The sequence below is a fragment of the Mesocricetus auratus genome, unplaced genomic scaffold (genome assembly GCF_017639785.1).
Source record: "Mesocricetus auratus isolate SY011 unplaced genomic scaffold, BCM_Maur_2.0 Super-Scaffold_100003, whole genome shotgun sequence".
Classification (NCBI taxonomy): Eukaryota; Metazoa; Chordata; class Mammalia; order Rodentia; family Cricetidae; genus Mesocricetus; species Mesocricetus auratus.
The window spans coordinates 42446134-42462783 of NW_024429188.1; the positions used below are offsets into that span (position 1 = coordinate 42446134).

General features: G+C 35.4%; 1 protein-coding gene across 2 annotated transcripts in view; it reads left to right on the top strand.

Moving 5' to 3' along the window:
* The window catches only part of Zc3h12b (zinc finger CCCH-type containing 12B), a 190196-nt gene that overhangs the window by 47495 nt on the left and 126051 nt on the right, over positions 1-16650 (top strand). The window contains exon 3 of one of the 2 annotated variants that reach the window (XM_040744216.1): positions 12370-12446. The exons of the other annotated variant lie outside the window; for it this stretch is intronic. The gene's annotated coding sequence lies outside the window, so the exon portion shown is untranslated. The remainder of the gene's footprint in view (positions 1-12369; positions 12447-16650) is intronic. 2 annotated transcript variants of the gene reach the window in all.

The window sequence follows — 16650 nt, forward strand, 5'->3', positions numbered from 1 at the left end:
TACGTGTTGGTGAGGATGAGGAGAATGTGAAACATTGATCCATTGCTAGTGAGAGTGCAAATTTGTATAGCTACGATGCAAATCATTGTGGAGTTTCCTCAAAATGTAAGAAATTGATCTGTCAAACAGACTAAAGGATAAACTATGTGTCTCAGTGGGCCATACAACAGCTTCCATGATAAGATTCTTCTTTTTTGTTTTTGTTTTGATTGATTTTTCTTTTAAATTTCTTTTTGTTTTGGGGGAGGAGGTTGCAAGGGCAGATCTAGCTATCCTACTCTTGGACATATCTGCAAAGACCTCTACAGCCTACTGAGGAGATATTTCGTCATCTGTGTTCATTGCAGTTCTATTCATAATAGTCAGAAATTAGAAATAGCCTAGATGCCCACCAACTAATGAATGGATAATGAAAATGTGCACATTTATGCAACAGAATTATTATTGTTAATATTATTCAGGTTCTAAGAAAAATGAAATTTGAAGGTAAATGGATGGGCCTAGGAAAGAATATATTGAGTGAGGTAACACAGACCCAGAAAGATAAACATTTGCATATTTTCTCTTGTATGTGCATGTTAGTATTCAGGCTTTAGATTTAATTTAGGATTACCTCACAGGTTAGGTAGCTTGTAAGGGTCAGGGGGAGAAATAATGGGATCTTTTAAGGAAGTGGAACTAGAACACATTATTATAAAGAGATAAATGAGAAACAAGAAGGGGAGACTAAATGAGAGGAATGGGAGAGTAGGGCAAAGGGAGGAATATGGGGAGGGACAACTAATATTAAAGACCCCTTGAAAAAAACATGGAAACCCACTTTAAAAGCTTCCTAAATAGATACATAATGAATGTAATTTAAATGTAGTTACCATATACTGGGGGATACTATGCTCCAAATATTCATTTTATTCTATCAAGTAAAACCACCAGTGCTAGGAATGAGTTCCATCTTCCTGAGTCTTTGGCCAAAGGGTTCTTAGAGAATCTCCCAACCATTATTGACTATTACTTCCTGGTAAAAATCTTCTTGCTGATGCTAACACTTACTTATGTCATTGAACATAGAGAAGTTCATCTGGTGCCTAACTAGAAACTTCACCCCTAACTGACACCTCTGCTTGCAACTTAAGGGTCATATGTGAGGCCTCAGCTATTCCAATGCCCTCCCTTCCTGCTGCTGTTTCCCACAATGATGGTAATGGACTGCCCCTCCAGACACAGTGAAGCTAGTGTTATCTAGACAGACTGGGCTCCAACCCACTGTTTCTTACAACATTTATAGGCTGTACTGCATCGTTTTGACATTTTATGTTGTTGGTATATTTGGCCTATATAGCTAAGGACTATGATAAGAGGGATTTGTATTTCAGCCTGTGACTAAGGTACATGAGCAGGCATGATTACAGAAGCAGAAATAATGAGTTTAGAACTATTATTTCATAACTGTCTGTTTCTAACGAAGTGGGGGTGTTCAACTTATGCAGGAAGTGAGACTACAGAACCAAAACACAGCACATATTAGTCATAGCTACAAGTACAGTAAGACATTTAATTCATTTTAATCTTTATCATCTCCTCACCTATTGTAATATAGTTCAGTTCTCTAATAGCCAGGTTTGTTTTACTTTCTATAGTTTGATCATTCTTAGAGAAAAATTTTCATCTGATAATGAGGTAAGTACTAAAAGAGTGAATATATGACCTATGTGCTTTTCATTCTGATTATATGTATAATGAGAGATTTTATATTAGTATTAGCATTTTATGAGATAGTTTCACTTTAGGGATTAGCCTCTGTTATATAAGTGATAGAGTTATCATACTGTGATTTTTAAGTCTCATTTGTATATAAACAAAATTTACAATATGTTGTTACTGCTTTGCCAATTCTACTGAAATAACCTTTATCAATGTTTGTTTTTAATTATTCTATATTTACAGTTTTCTGAAATAGTTCCTCTATATCTATTTAGAAGCTGTAAAACAATGTTATCATTTCTGCTTAAAATGTGAAACTTGATTTGACAAAACTCAAGAGGAGAAGGGAAATCTATTTATATATTTTTTTCTTACTGCTCTATTCACCAAAGTACAAATTTTCTTCCTTAATAAGTTTTTCCTTCTGTTTAAAAAAAACTCTTTTAGGCTCCCCTGTGTTTGCTTTCAGGATCTATGTCATAATTTTCTCAAGCTTAATTGTGTATCTTGTGATGGATTTATTTGAATATTTGTCAGCTTCATTAATCTGTTACTTTATATCCCTGACCCAAGTCAGAATACTTGTAGTGCTTAATTTTATTATTGTCTGCTTTTGTGATTCCAATAACATGAATATTAATTAGATATTTTCTTGTATTCACACATTGCAGCAGCTCTTTTTTGTTGTTATATTATTATCTTGGTATTACTCTGACTGAGTAATTTCCATTGTTCTACTTTCCAGTGTATTGACTACCTGCCCCCGCACCTTGTAAATTTCAATATTGAGCCCATCTGCAACACATTTTTAGTGCTAACATTTCCACCAAGGACTGAAGAGATGGTAGTGGGTAAAGTGCTTGTTGTACAAACATAAAGACATGAGTTTGGGTCACTAACATCCATAAAAGAGCCAGATACAGTAACATGTCTGTAACCCTCAAAGAGAGTTCACAACTAAAGATAGTGATTCCCCTCTCCAAGAATCTATCAATAGCCAGTATTTTCAGAGGTAAAGGGTAGGGTCTCATGACCCTCTCCCTCTCTTTGACTGATTGTTGCTAGAGGTGATCTTGCCCAGTGTAGTTAACAACAGCTGAGGTGAGTTAATCTTTGCATTAGTTATGTGGAGTGTAGAGAATTGCATTTCATAACCTTTCACTCTGTTCTCTGGCTTTTGCATACTTCCAACCCCCTCTTCTACCTTGTTCTCTGACCCTTAGAGGGAGTGGTGTAAATGACTTGGTTATGGTAGGACTCAATTCATTCCTTGCTGTTCATTGTAAGGAGAGACTTCTCTGATGAAGGCTGGGGTTTGCATTTGTCTGAGGAAATAAGCAGAGGCATTTAGAAGGCAGTTTGCTGCTATGCTGGTCCAGAAATGTACTCTTCTTAATGGCTCTACAACCTCACCAGACCTGGGTTGTTAGCCAGGCTTAATGTACTAGGCATTGGTTCTACCACCTCCTGTGGAAAGGTTTGTAAATCCATTAAGAGGACAGTTGTTTATCAACTCCTAAATAGTCAAGCTGCTATTGTACAGGTGTCATATCTTGTTTTCCAAATGATTTCTTTATATTCCCTTTATCCTGGTTATTTCCCCATTTATACTGTACCACCATATCCCTAGTCTCCTCTCACTTCTCTCTGTGCATAAACATTTCCACTCACAGTATTCCCTTTATTTATACCTGTGTTCTACTATTCCCGCTTCCTGAAGGTTATCCCTCCCCATTCCCTTCTTGGTTTCCTTGCTAGCACAGGTACTCCATGTTTGACACACCATACTAAGGAATTGGGGCTAGGATCTTTGTATGAGAGAAAACATGTGTTTTTCCTTTGAGACCTGGGTTACTGCACTTAGAATATATTTTTCTAATCTTATCCATTTCCCTGTAAAATACGTAATTTTGCTTTTTTTACAGTGGAGTTAATATTCATACATACACACATATATATATACATATTTAAAATCTTCATCTTCAGTTCATCATTGTTGGATATCTAGGTTACCTCCAGTTCCTAGCTTTTGTCGATACCTCAGCAGTAAACATGGGAATGCAGGTATACCTGTTGTAGGGTACCCAGGAAGTGGTAGAGCTGTGCCATATGCTATTTTTAATGAGCTGCCTTCAGACTGATTTCCAAAGTGGCTGCACTAGTTTACATTCTTATGTGAACATGAACTTTTGATACCTCTCGGCTCACCTGCTGAATTCTAGAATTACAGACAGGACTTCTCCATGCCTAGCTTATGTGATGTTGGGAATTTAACCCAGCTTTTGGTTGTACCATTAGTATTTCTAGAATGCTAACTTTTTTATCTCCAGGTCTACAAAATATGAAACAAAATTAAATCTCAGGAATCTCAGTACTGTGCTGTTTTCAGCTCCTGAGATACCGTTTCTTTGCCTTTCTTCACATTTAATAGTCATCTTTTTTGTTTCATATATAAAAATTTAAGACTACAGTAATACTTAACATGTAGACTAGGAAAAAATGTACCCACTACAGTTTATGGAAGCAAACGTAGGACCACATGTTTTAAAACTTTGTTATGTCTCAATTTCTGTACCACAAAATTCAAAGTGTTTTGGTTTTATAGAATTAAATAGGTTTCAGTAATTTGTCATGAAAACACTACTTTTTAAAGCAATTAAGACTAGATAATGTAACTTAGCATTATTAATCATTTAGTTTGTTTCTACTTACAACTTATTCCAAATCTAGCATTTTTTAGTTATGTATCCACTAATGTAAATTGAAATTGTTTGGAAAGTTTTATAGTGGTATTTATTATTGTTGTTATTACTTAATTATGTATTATTGTTTTGCAACCAAGTCTTGCTCTGTTGTTGTCAGGCGTGGAACTGAGAATCATCTTGTCTCTGTCTCTTGAGTACTCCAACTTAGCTTTTAATTAAGGTTTTAAGATGAAGAGTTTTAGATACTTATTAAGAGAGATGCAAACAAGATATTTTAAGTTTAGAGATGAGAATATTTACTTGTGACTCAAAGTGTCATCAGACTCCCTGGGTCAACTTCTTGGTAGAAATAAATCAGCTCAAAATACCAAGAATAGTTGTCACACAGAGGGAAATTTATTTGCAGCAAATTAGGAAGCCATGGGAAATAACTTCCAAATCTGTGACTCCTGGAAGCTAGGCTGTAATTATTTCAGCTAGGAATACATATTCAGATGTGAAAATGACATTGTCATATGTAGGTGGGAATGATTTGGAACAAGTACTCTGTAGCAACATACTTATGGAAATGGGGCTTCTGTTTTTCTTGGATGCAGATTTTATTTAGGATGTTTGACATAAATTTCACTTGATAAACTGGTGCAGTCTCTGTACAATACCTTTTTAGAAGATTAACTCTGAAAAAAATCAAAGATGTATTAGAAAAGCTTTGTTTAGCAGCTTGAGGTGCTGAGTGGGAGAGAGTCTATGTCCTAGCTTCACAGGATTACTGAACTGGATTCTGCATTTTGCTTTCTCAACCCGCTGAAGGGGAGGAGCCTGCATCTTGCTTTCTTAGCCTGCTTCTCTTCTAATAAAACTTTGCAGAAAAGAGTTAGCATTATGAGTGCCAGAGAATGTTTGGTTACTATAGTGTTGCTTCTTTGTGAGAATGATTGCTGATCCTGTTACAGATCTTTGGTATTTTTAATAGGTCCTTATTATGAAAGTCTATTGTTGAGATTGAGAAAAAATGTTAAATGCCATTATTTTATGTTTCATGCAATTTAAAATACTCAAACACAGTGGTTAATGACTCGATTTTAATTTGCATCAGGAAAATAGAAAATGAGCCAATAACCCATTTATCTTTTATTTTTAAACATAACTTGCTTGAACTAAAATACTCTCATTTAAAAACTCTTTTTTAAATATTTAGGCATTAATTATTAATGAAAAAGCATAGATAAAATAATTTCAAGTATCTGAAATTTCAAAACAATATTGAATTAAGATTTATAGTTTCAGGAGAGAGGGCCCAGAGGTTAAAAACACTTGCTGCTTTTGCAGATGACTGGAGTTCAATTCACAGCACCTACACAGTAGCTGAAAGCCATGTGTAACCCCAGTGTGAGGGGAATCCAATGCCCTCTTCTTCTCTTTGGGACTCTGGGAACACGTGCATGCACACATATATAAAATTTTTAAAAAGGATTATAATCATTATGCCCAATAATAGGCACATAATTTTTGCAAGAATTTAAATGTAGGTTTCATTAGACTTTGGATTGTTTTGAGATCATTTGTTGGGAAAACACTAAATATTTTTGTTTTCACAAAACATAATGTAAATGTATTTTGAAAGATAACTTAATTTGCCACTAAGATGACATGGAGCTTGTATGGTTCTGGGACTGTACTAACTTTGAATATACTTTGTCTTTAGCATTTTTCCTTCAATACTCTATTTTATTTCTTTTAAAAATGACCAATTTCTCATATTTTCTAATATTTTGAACTATTTTTATTTGTGCTTTTAGTTAACAATAAAAGAGAACCCATCTATCCCACCATAAATAAAGAAAAATTTTGAAATATGTGTACAGTGCAGTGGCACAATTGAACTGATCCTGTGTATCACCTTATGCATACTGATTTTTATGGTGAAGAACTTCAGTTATTTTTCAAGAATATAGAATTTGATGGAGAAACAAAGGTATGAGAATATTATATTGTGTGATGACCTGCTCCCATCATTATGACTCAGTGGCTTAAAATGTCAGAGAATTTTCCCCACAATTGAACACATTGCATGCCAATACATCCAAAACTGCTGAGTCAGGCAGCATCATTATGGATGCAGCAGTCATAGTCACTGGGCAGATTCGCATTAGCAACCTGTTCTACGAAATTTCTTACAGAAGCTGCATTGGTGAGGATCTTAAAGAAGGTAATCCTGGTGACAGCTGCCCCTGATATTGCCTGTAGTACACAAGCTGAAAACTCAGGAATACGTCCCAAGAATGACACACCAGTCCCAAATGGTACTTCAACTACAATTCACCTTGTCACTGTAATGGCTATAGGCCTAAGTTATCTCAGCCATCCCTAACTTGAAGAACGCCCAGTGTCAAGACAGGCTTCTCGGAGCCAGAAAAAAAAACACGGAAAGTCTTCAGATGGAAATCAACAATCAGGCTAGTCAGTGTCATATTTTGAATATCCACTTGTCTTTCCTGCACATATCTATTACTTCTTGATATAATATCCAAGGTCAATTTAGATGGGCAACCTAGTCTCACATTGTCTTTATCTTATGTAAGTTTTCTCTTTTCTTTGATATCTTTCCTGTTCTTTGCATCTCCTTAAGTAAATAGGCTAGAGCCAGGTGGTGTTGATGTACACATCTTTGATCCCAGCACTCATGAGGCATAGGCAGGTGTGTCTGTGTGAGTTAAAGGCCAGTCTGGTCTACAAAGTGAGTTCCAGGATAGCTAGGGCTCCACAGTAAAACTCTGTCTTGAAAAAAAGCAAAAAAAAAAAAAACAACTAACTAACCAACCAAAAAAAGAAAGAAAGAAAAAGAAAAAATAGACTGGAAGAGTTTGAAGACTTTCTTCAGGTCAGTCTCCCAAGTAATGAGATTAGTATATATTATTGCATTGCACATTTCTACCCTTCTCTTCTCAGGCCACCATAAGCTATTACTCCCACATCCACCACCTCAGTCTTTTTACATGTGCATTTGCTCTTCTCATTTATATTCTTGTCATCTGCTTTCTAGTAACTTTCATTATAGTTTTTTTCTTTCCATTTATACCCACAGTAACTTAGTAGTGCTACTAGTGTCCATTAACTCCTTAAAACACTTGGAACTTATAGGGTCACTGTTTTGTAGTTGACTATTACTGTGCTTTCATAGTTTTATTTTCTGTATTGGTAACTGTTGTTACAGGCCGTATTCCACTCTGAGAGAATAGGCCCTGGTACCTTGAACAGCAGTCACACAAACAAAAACTACTACTACTACTACTACTACTATGACAACATAGTCCCTCTGGAGCACTGTAAATATTCCCACTGAAATGAGGAAGGGGATCCTCCCCCAATCCTGCAACTAGTAGTTTAAACACAAATGTTCAAGTCTCAATGCAAAAATTCGAGCCACATATAAAAACCAAGACAACATTTCTTCTTCAGAACTGCCAATCCCAGATTAATGGTCGCTAATGACAGTAACTTAGGTAACAAAGAATTAGTAAGAATGACTTAAAATATCTTCAAAGTAATTAAAAACGATATAAATATACAACTCAATGACTCAAGGAAGTCAATATAAATCATGAAAATGGAATTCAATAAAGCTATATTTCTCTCATTGAAGTACTAAGCATTTCTGAGCCTGCTTTACTTCCAGCACCAGACAAAAATCAGGCACATTCAGAGTACTATGTCAACAGAAAATACAGACCTCAACTAAGGATTTCAATTTTGTTAGATGGATAAGAAGCAATAAAATACCCAGGCCTTTCAGTCTTGAGATCCCAAGGCCATTTGTCTCTGTTTCCTTTCTTTTGTTTATGATATTTTGTTTGCTTTCATATTGTAATGGGACTCATTAATATTCATTCTTTCCTCATTCACCATAAATATGGTTATATACTAAGTATGTAAAATCTTCTGTACCCACTTAGGTTTCTTCTGTAGATAAACACATAATCCCTTTTAACAAAATACTTATAATTGACAGATAATAATTCTGTATATTAATATATTATAATGTGGTTTTCTCTAAGGAAAAAACTCTTTGTAGCCTAGGCTGATCTCAAACTTATGGTCCTTCTCCTTCAGCCTCCAAAGTGCTGAGCTTATAGTTATGCTCCATGTCTAAACAATGTGATGTTTTCTTATGTGTCTACATTATTGAAAGACTCAAAGCTAATTAACATTATTACCATAAGACCCTTCTATTTTTCAATATTTTTTTGGTTTTTTTGAGACAGGGTTTCTCTGTATTGTTTTGGAGGCTGTCCTGGAACTCGCTCTGTAAACCAGGCTGGCCTCGAACTCACAGAGATCCGCCTGCCTCTGCCTCCTGAGTGCTGGGATTAAAGGCATGCACCACCAACACCTGGCTTTTTTCAATATTTTTCTAATAACTCCGGATTACAGAAAATTGAAAAATAACATGTAGATAAGTCCATTTATTTCTGTAAGCACTTGGGTGTTTATAATGTGTCAAGAGCTGTAACCTCTTAGATGGATGAACTTAGTGTATCACATAATTGTGAGGAACATTACATTTCAGTTTACTGGAAAGGGGATAATGTTACAAAAGTAGTAGAATCTAGTGATGTTGTAATAGTCATGGTCATTGTTTTTTAGTTCTCTTTATACTTTTGGGATACTTAAAATCTTAGATGAAGCCATACTGATGAGTACTCTGCTCTTTCTTTCTGTAGACTTCTAACCATCTCATTGAGTTAGATATCTGGCCAATTATTGATAAGGTCAGCCTTCCTATGGGAGTTTTCCTGACCTCAATGTGGGGTACTGCTCTAGAATACTGCCTTGCACACTGTTTTTCCATGTGGACTTGATGGTCGTGTTTCTCCTGAGCATATTTTAATATAGGAGGCCCCAACTGAATTTGTTCATTTAACCAGTGCGATCGTTCCCTATTTGTCAGCATCTGCTGTCTTACTTTGAGTAAGTAAATTTGCTTTCCTAAGTCCCAGGTCAGGTCAGCTGCCATGAGGTGTAGTGTGGTTCTATGATTTTCCAGTTCTTGCATTCTTAGTGGGTGGGTGGTGGGCTTTAGGTCCTGAGATGTGTTTAGGTCTGCTCCTCTTCCTGATCCAGCAGTTTATGGAGTGTTGGAATCTACCATCAACATAGTTTGCTGATATTTAAGGGATAGGGAGATATAACTCTCATCCTAGCTAGGAAGAAATACTGACCGATGCTAAATTGATTGGTATTAACTTTTACTCATGTCTCTCAGGCTTCTATTTTCTTATCTCTTCATTCCTACATAAATATTTCTTATTTATTTTGTTAGGTTTTCTGTTGTTTGGTTAGATTTTATTTTGTTCCATCTGTTTTCATACATATTCTCCTGTTCCCTTTATGAGTGTCCTTATCTGCAAACCATATGAATTATGTGTAATTCATACCTTATTTTCTCTTTATTGCATCCCTTATTTTTCTTTGTTGCCATCCCTTAGGTATCTTTGAACTATGTTTACCCTGACAAAATCCCAAATTCCTCTTTTTATTTAATTTTGCCTCACTTTTCCTCTGCTGTTCTTACAAGAATCTCTAACAACAATTGGAATTGAATAAGCTCTAACAATTGAAGTTGAAAGGATGGCTATATTTATTATTACTGTACCAGAATAATGTACCTATCCATCAATTATTGCTGCTTCTGCAGTTAGTATTATGTTCTCAGAATGGTAGCAGAGATTGTGGCTAGTATTATGAACAGGTAGATCAAGGGTTTAGTTACTGAGCTACACCCCCCAGTTCAGTGGGGGAGGTCCAGTGGCTCAATCATAATGTAGGCTAACACAATTCTAACAATGCAAACAATTACCCTTGCTGTTTTTTAATACAGTCATATACTTAAAATTTTCAGGCCGGAGAGGTAATCTCAGGTGTGAAGTTACCCATGTGGACACGGACACACACACACACACACACACACACACACACACACACACACACACACACTAAAGTAGCAAGCACAAATCACCTGAAAATTGCTAATTCCATAGTAATAAATTTAAATCAGAGTGAATTAGATGAAGTCTTGGTAAAAATGTTCAAAATGTAATAAGAATGTTTAACAAAATCAAAGACACCTGAGTTAACTTAAAGCAAAATAAAACTAAATGAAATAAGGAAGTCAACACTGGATATTTGAAAGAGGAATTTAACAAAGAGACAGAATGCTTGTAAAAAAAACAAATTGAAATTATATAAATGAAAAGCTAAGTGAGAAAATGCAATTCTCGGTAGAATGCCTCATCAGTGGAATGGATAAAGTGCAAGAATATCAAGTCTTAAAGCCAAGGAAGATAAATGAGAACATCTAGACAACAGCAATGATAAAATAATAAGTACCTACAAACAGAACAGAAGATGTATGAGATTACATTAAAAGAACAAATTTCTAAAGAATGAAAAAGAAAAGTAGAAATTCAAGGTAAAGTCTTGGATAAAATATTCAATAAATTCTCAGCATAAAACTCCTGAGTCTAATGAAAGCAATAGCAATCTAGATACAGAAGGCTTTTTGAACATTAAGCAGACAAGATCAGAAAAGAATCTCCTTAGAATAGATTACAGTTAAACATTAATCATACACAACATAAAAAATTGTCTTGGATAAAATATTCAATAAATTCTCAGCATAAAACTCCTAAGTCTAATGAAAGCAATAGCAATCTAGATACAGGAGGCTTTTTGAACATTAAGCAGACAAGATCAGAAAAGAATCTCCTTAGAATAGATTACAGTTAAACATTAATCATACACAACATAAAAAATTTGAAAGCTGCAAAAGAAAACCAACAAGCCACATATAGTCAAACACATTTGAATAACAGCAGGTTTCTCACAAAAAATTCCGAAAGCTGAGAGGGTGTGAAAAATGTACTCCAAGTTCTCTAAAGACATTAACTGCCAAATCAGATTACTATATCCAGAAACACCATCTTTCACAATTGGAGAAAGGAAAACTTTCCATGATGAATACAAACTAAAGGAATTATAGCCATGAAACGTGTACTGAACATTGGTAAAACCCAATTTCATAAAATAAATACTAATATCTATAAAGACATGTGTTTGATTAGAATGCATATTAAAGTTAAGATGCACTTATCTAGGAAGATGTCCTCCTCTCCTTGTTCTCTTTGTTCCTTCTTCGTTTTCTTCAAGATTTCTCCTTCTTATTCCCTTTGCCTGCCAGCCCCACCTATCCTTTCTCTTGCCTTGCTATTGGCTGTTCAGTGCTTTATTAGACCACCAGGTGTCTAGACAGACAAAAATCACATCTTCACAGAGTTAAACATATGCAACACAAACAAAAGCAACATATCTTTACATCATTAAACAAATGCTCCACAGCATAAATAAATGTAACACACCATAAAATAATCCACAACAGTAAATAAATAAATAAAAGTAATATCTAAAAATAGATAGAAGAAGAATCCATAAAGGTGACTGAAAAGAATTTAGCCAGAAATAGAATGGGAACTTGAATAGCTACTTCTAAAGAGGTGTTCATGAAGGAAGATAAATAAGAGGCTATTTAATGGCGATTATCACAAGTGGAAGTTAAAAGATGATTGTTAGTTTTTGCAAGACTGTTGTTACATAAATTATGGAAAGAAAAGCCATAATGCATTCATTTGAAATATGAATAATAGGTAAGAAAATAGAAACTATTCTTTTAAGAAACACAGATATGAATGGAAAAAAATGTTAGATATAGGATTCAAGTATGCTGGAAGGATTTCCGCCACTATGTTGTTATATATGTTCCTTTTTGTCTTGCTGGTTTCCCACCACTTTTTCTTTCAGTTTTTAAACTTTGTTATCACAGTATCTGTTGGGATAAACTTATTTAGACTGCATCCGATTGTTGCAAAGCAAATTCCTATGCTTACTTTTCTCTCCTTTGTCCAAGCAGATAGTGTCTATGTCCAGGGTTAAGGGAGGAATGTTGAAAAAGCCCCAAGACTGATGCAAAGCCTGGTCACACTGAAGGTATGAGACCACTGTAGTATTAAATTACATCATAGGCCTATACCATGTTTTATTATTTCCCATCATGACAATTGGTTTCTAGATCATAGATCTAGAGGTTCAATCTGTGGAGTTTCTTCCTCATTAATGGGTTTAACCATGATATACCTGGTACTGAGTTTCAAGTCTTCCCTCTCCTGTACCCAAGTAAGTGGTGTGTGTACACTCTTCTGTGTGGAATTCAGGGAGTATCACATGGGCAATGCACTTATGCCTTTCTTGCCCACTAAAAGAAAGCACAATGATCTCTTTTTCTTGGCTTCTATTAATGTATTTTAATGCATGTATGAATGTTGAACTTCACATTTTTGTGGGAAAACAACTGAAACAGTTCTTATTTCTCCATCTTGATCAACCTGTACCCAATCTTAATTCATTTTTTAAATGGGAAGGATAAGGTGAGGTGAAAAAAGCCACTGGAGGGAGAAAATTGAAAGATCTTTGAGGGAATAAATTATTGAGTAAAACAGTTTTAAAGGTATGGAATCAAGACCACATTTGAAGTAATTAGTCTTATTGAGGAAGTGACACTCCCTCCGTTTGTTTTTAGTACATATTAATTGTATAAAGCAATGAATTTCATTATGACTTTTCCATACTCATATATAGTATACTTGACTTATATTCATCCCTTTTGTGATCTTTTCTTATTCTCCCATATCCCCCTTTATTCTTTCATGTACTTAGTAGTGCTCCTGTTATGTTCAATTCCTCCCCTTTAAATATCACATATGAGAGAAAACTTGTAATATTTGCTTTTATGAAACTATGCAGTTGTGTTTAACATGATCTCCAGTATCATCATTTTTCTGAAAATTACAAAATTTTGTTCTTCATTATGGCTGAGTAAAACAAATGCCTGCCACCACTATCTGGGCCAAGGATCTCTATCAGAACAGATAATAGGCTATAATGGAGAATCAAACACTGTTATTTGTTAAATGGACAGGGTATTAAAATGACTCCTAATGACTTATTGTTCTACCCATAGGTTAGTATATCACTAAACCCTTATCAGATTTCACTGTCAGCCACCGCTGAAAATCAAATGAAAAATTATGTAAATAAATCATTTTATGCTCTAAAATTCAGGCCACTATTACCTACTATTATAGGCAGGATGGTGAAATATTATGTCTTCCTATTCTGTCCCACTCAGTCCTGAATAATCCTTTTGTCTAGTGTATATATGCGGAATACAGTTGTCATGTGTTGTCCATGTAGTAGGTGTATAGACCATGAGTTCAACTGTCACAGAGTCTCAGTGCTTGTGTTTAAATAAGACTTACTCTACTCAGTATCTCCAAAGCACAAGAGTAATAATGCTATAGATTCAGATATGCTGAAAGTGCTTCCTATAAATGAAAAGGTAAGAGTTCTTGAATTCACAAAGTAAGAATACATCTTCTATTCATGAAATTATAAAGAAGGAAAAATAAGTCGATGTTAGTTTTCCAGCTGAACCTCAAATAGCAAAAGTCATGGTCACTGTGCCTATTTAGTCCTTAGATTAGCATCTATAACTTTAGGAAACCCATGGAGAGTTTGGAACGTATCTTTTATGAATGAAAGTGGAAAGGCACTAATGCAGCCCATAAAATACATCTACTACATTTTTTGCATCACTTTGAATGCATTAGCAATGAACTCAGAATCCTCCTGCCAATAGTGTGCTGATATTGCAGTAAGAAAATGAAATTAAAAAGCCTGTTCAAGCACTAGTGATAAATCCTGGTCCCACTGCCAGTGACTCCACAGACTTCCCAAGCCACACAACTGTTACCCACTTTCAGAGGGCCTAGTTTGGTCTCATGAAGGTTCCCATGCTGTCATTGCAGAGTCAGTGAGCTCCCACTTGCTCAGGTCAGCTGTCTCTGTGGGTTTCCATAAAATGGTCTTGCCCCCTTTACTCATATTATCATTCCTCTCTCTCTCTTTGACTGGACTCTGGAAACTCAGCCCAGTGCTTAGCTGTGGATTTCTTTATCTGCTTCTATCAGTTTCTGGATGAAGGTTCTATGATAATAATTCAGGTAGTCATTAATCTGATAACAGAGGAAGGCCATTTCAGGTACCCTCTGCACTATAACTTAGGGTCTTAGCTGGGGTATTCCTTGTGGATTCCTGGAATTTCCCTAGTGCTAGGTTTCTTGATAGCCTCCCCAATGACTTCCTCAATTTTTGGAGGGATACCTTGCTCAACCTAGATGTAGGGGGGAGGGCCTTGGTCCGGCCTCAAAGTGATGTGCCAGACTTTGTTGACTCCCCATGGAAAGCCTTACCCTCTCTGGAGAGTGGAGGGGAGTGGGGTGAATGGAAGGTGGGGGGAGCAGGAGGACTGGAGGGGTGGGAACTGGGATTGGTATATAAAATAAGAAAAGATTGTTTTAAAATAAAAAATGATAAAAAAGAAAATGAAATTAAATGAACTTGCCATTCCTGGTACTGGGGATTTTGTTACTCTGTATTTCTTATTGGGAGTATTGTCAATCCAAGAGACTTGCATACATATAGGCACACATGCATCCCTTATGTGATTCTTTGGGTCTTTATCAAACAACCCTGGTGTTATTTTTTCCCTCACCCCACCCTTTCCTAATGTATCATTCTTCCTGCTTCTCAGTTGAAGACTCTCCCCACTATCCCATTTCGCACCTCATACTATCTGTATCCTGATATCCCCTTCCCATCCCACTTCCTAATGTGGTTTCTTTATACTTTATACTTTCTTCGTTTCTGGGGTTACTCCATGTTGTGTTCTTACCATCTAGAGAATACCCTTCAGGGATTTTGATGCAGAGGGAGAATATCATATTACAATGGATATTTCTACTACATAAACAGAATAAAAAACTAAAAACGTATATAGAAAAGATTTCTGATTTGATTTTAAAAGGTAAATTAAGACTTCATCTACAGACAGGAAGGGACCCAGCAGAAATTATAGTACCTCTAACTAATGAGGAAATTTCCTCCTAATGGAAAGGTAATGAACATTGACAAAGGGCTTGCAGTAATTTTTTGGGAACGATTAGCAACAATTATCCCATAAGTGAGAGAATAAAATTCATAAAGAAAACTATTTGGATCCTTCCACACATTGTAAGAAAAACACCAATCTCTGGAGTCCCTACATTCTGCACTGATGAAAACAAATCAGGTAAGGCAGGATATAAATCAGGAAATATAAGTATAGTCGTTCACTTATAACTCTGTACAAAAGGCAGAATTGTATGGCATTCTCATGGTACTTATGGATTTTACAGAACCTCTCAATATAGTTACTGACTGTCAATGTGCAGAGAGAGTCATCTTACACATTGATACTACTGAATTTATTCCTGATGATACAGAATTAACTTTATTGCTTATGCAATTATAAGAAACAATCAGGAAAAGGAATTATCATATATATATATATATATATATATATATATATATACACATCAGATCCCACATGGGTCTGCCAGGTCCTCTATCACAAGGCAATGATGAAATTGATCATTTATTAATAGGAAGTGTGCTGGAGGCCTTAGAATTTCATAAAAACATGTTAATAATAAAGGTTTAAAAAGGTATTTTTCCATCACTTTGTAACAAGCTATGAAAATAGTAAAAAAAATACCCTTTTGTAATCAAACTCCTTTACCAGCAGGTAGTAACCCTAAAGGCATACATAGAAATGAAATCTGGCAAATGGATGTGTTTCACTTTGCAGAATTTGGAAAATTAAAATATGTGCACCATACAATAGACACATTTTCACGGTTTCAGTGGGCCACTGCTCTGAGTTCTGTAAAGGTGGATTCTGCTATTATACATCTATTATAGGCAATGGCCATTATGGTTATACCTGCACAAATAGAAACTGACAATGTTCCAGCATATGTCTCTACCAAATTGAAACAGTTTTTAAAATATTATAACATAAAGCATATAAGTGGTATACCACACAATCCTACAGGACAAGCAGTGGTTGATAAAATGCTTTATAAACAGGCAGGGGGAGGAAAGACCCCCAAACACAGATTACATAATGGTTTATTAACATTAAACTTTCTTAATGCTAATGAGAAAGGAAAAACAGCTGCAGAAAGACACTGAACAATAGAAAAACTTCTGAACTAAATAAGCTGGTGTCCTTCAAGGATGTATTGACCTCAGT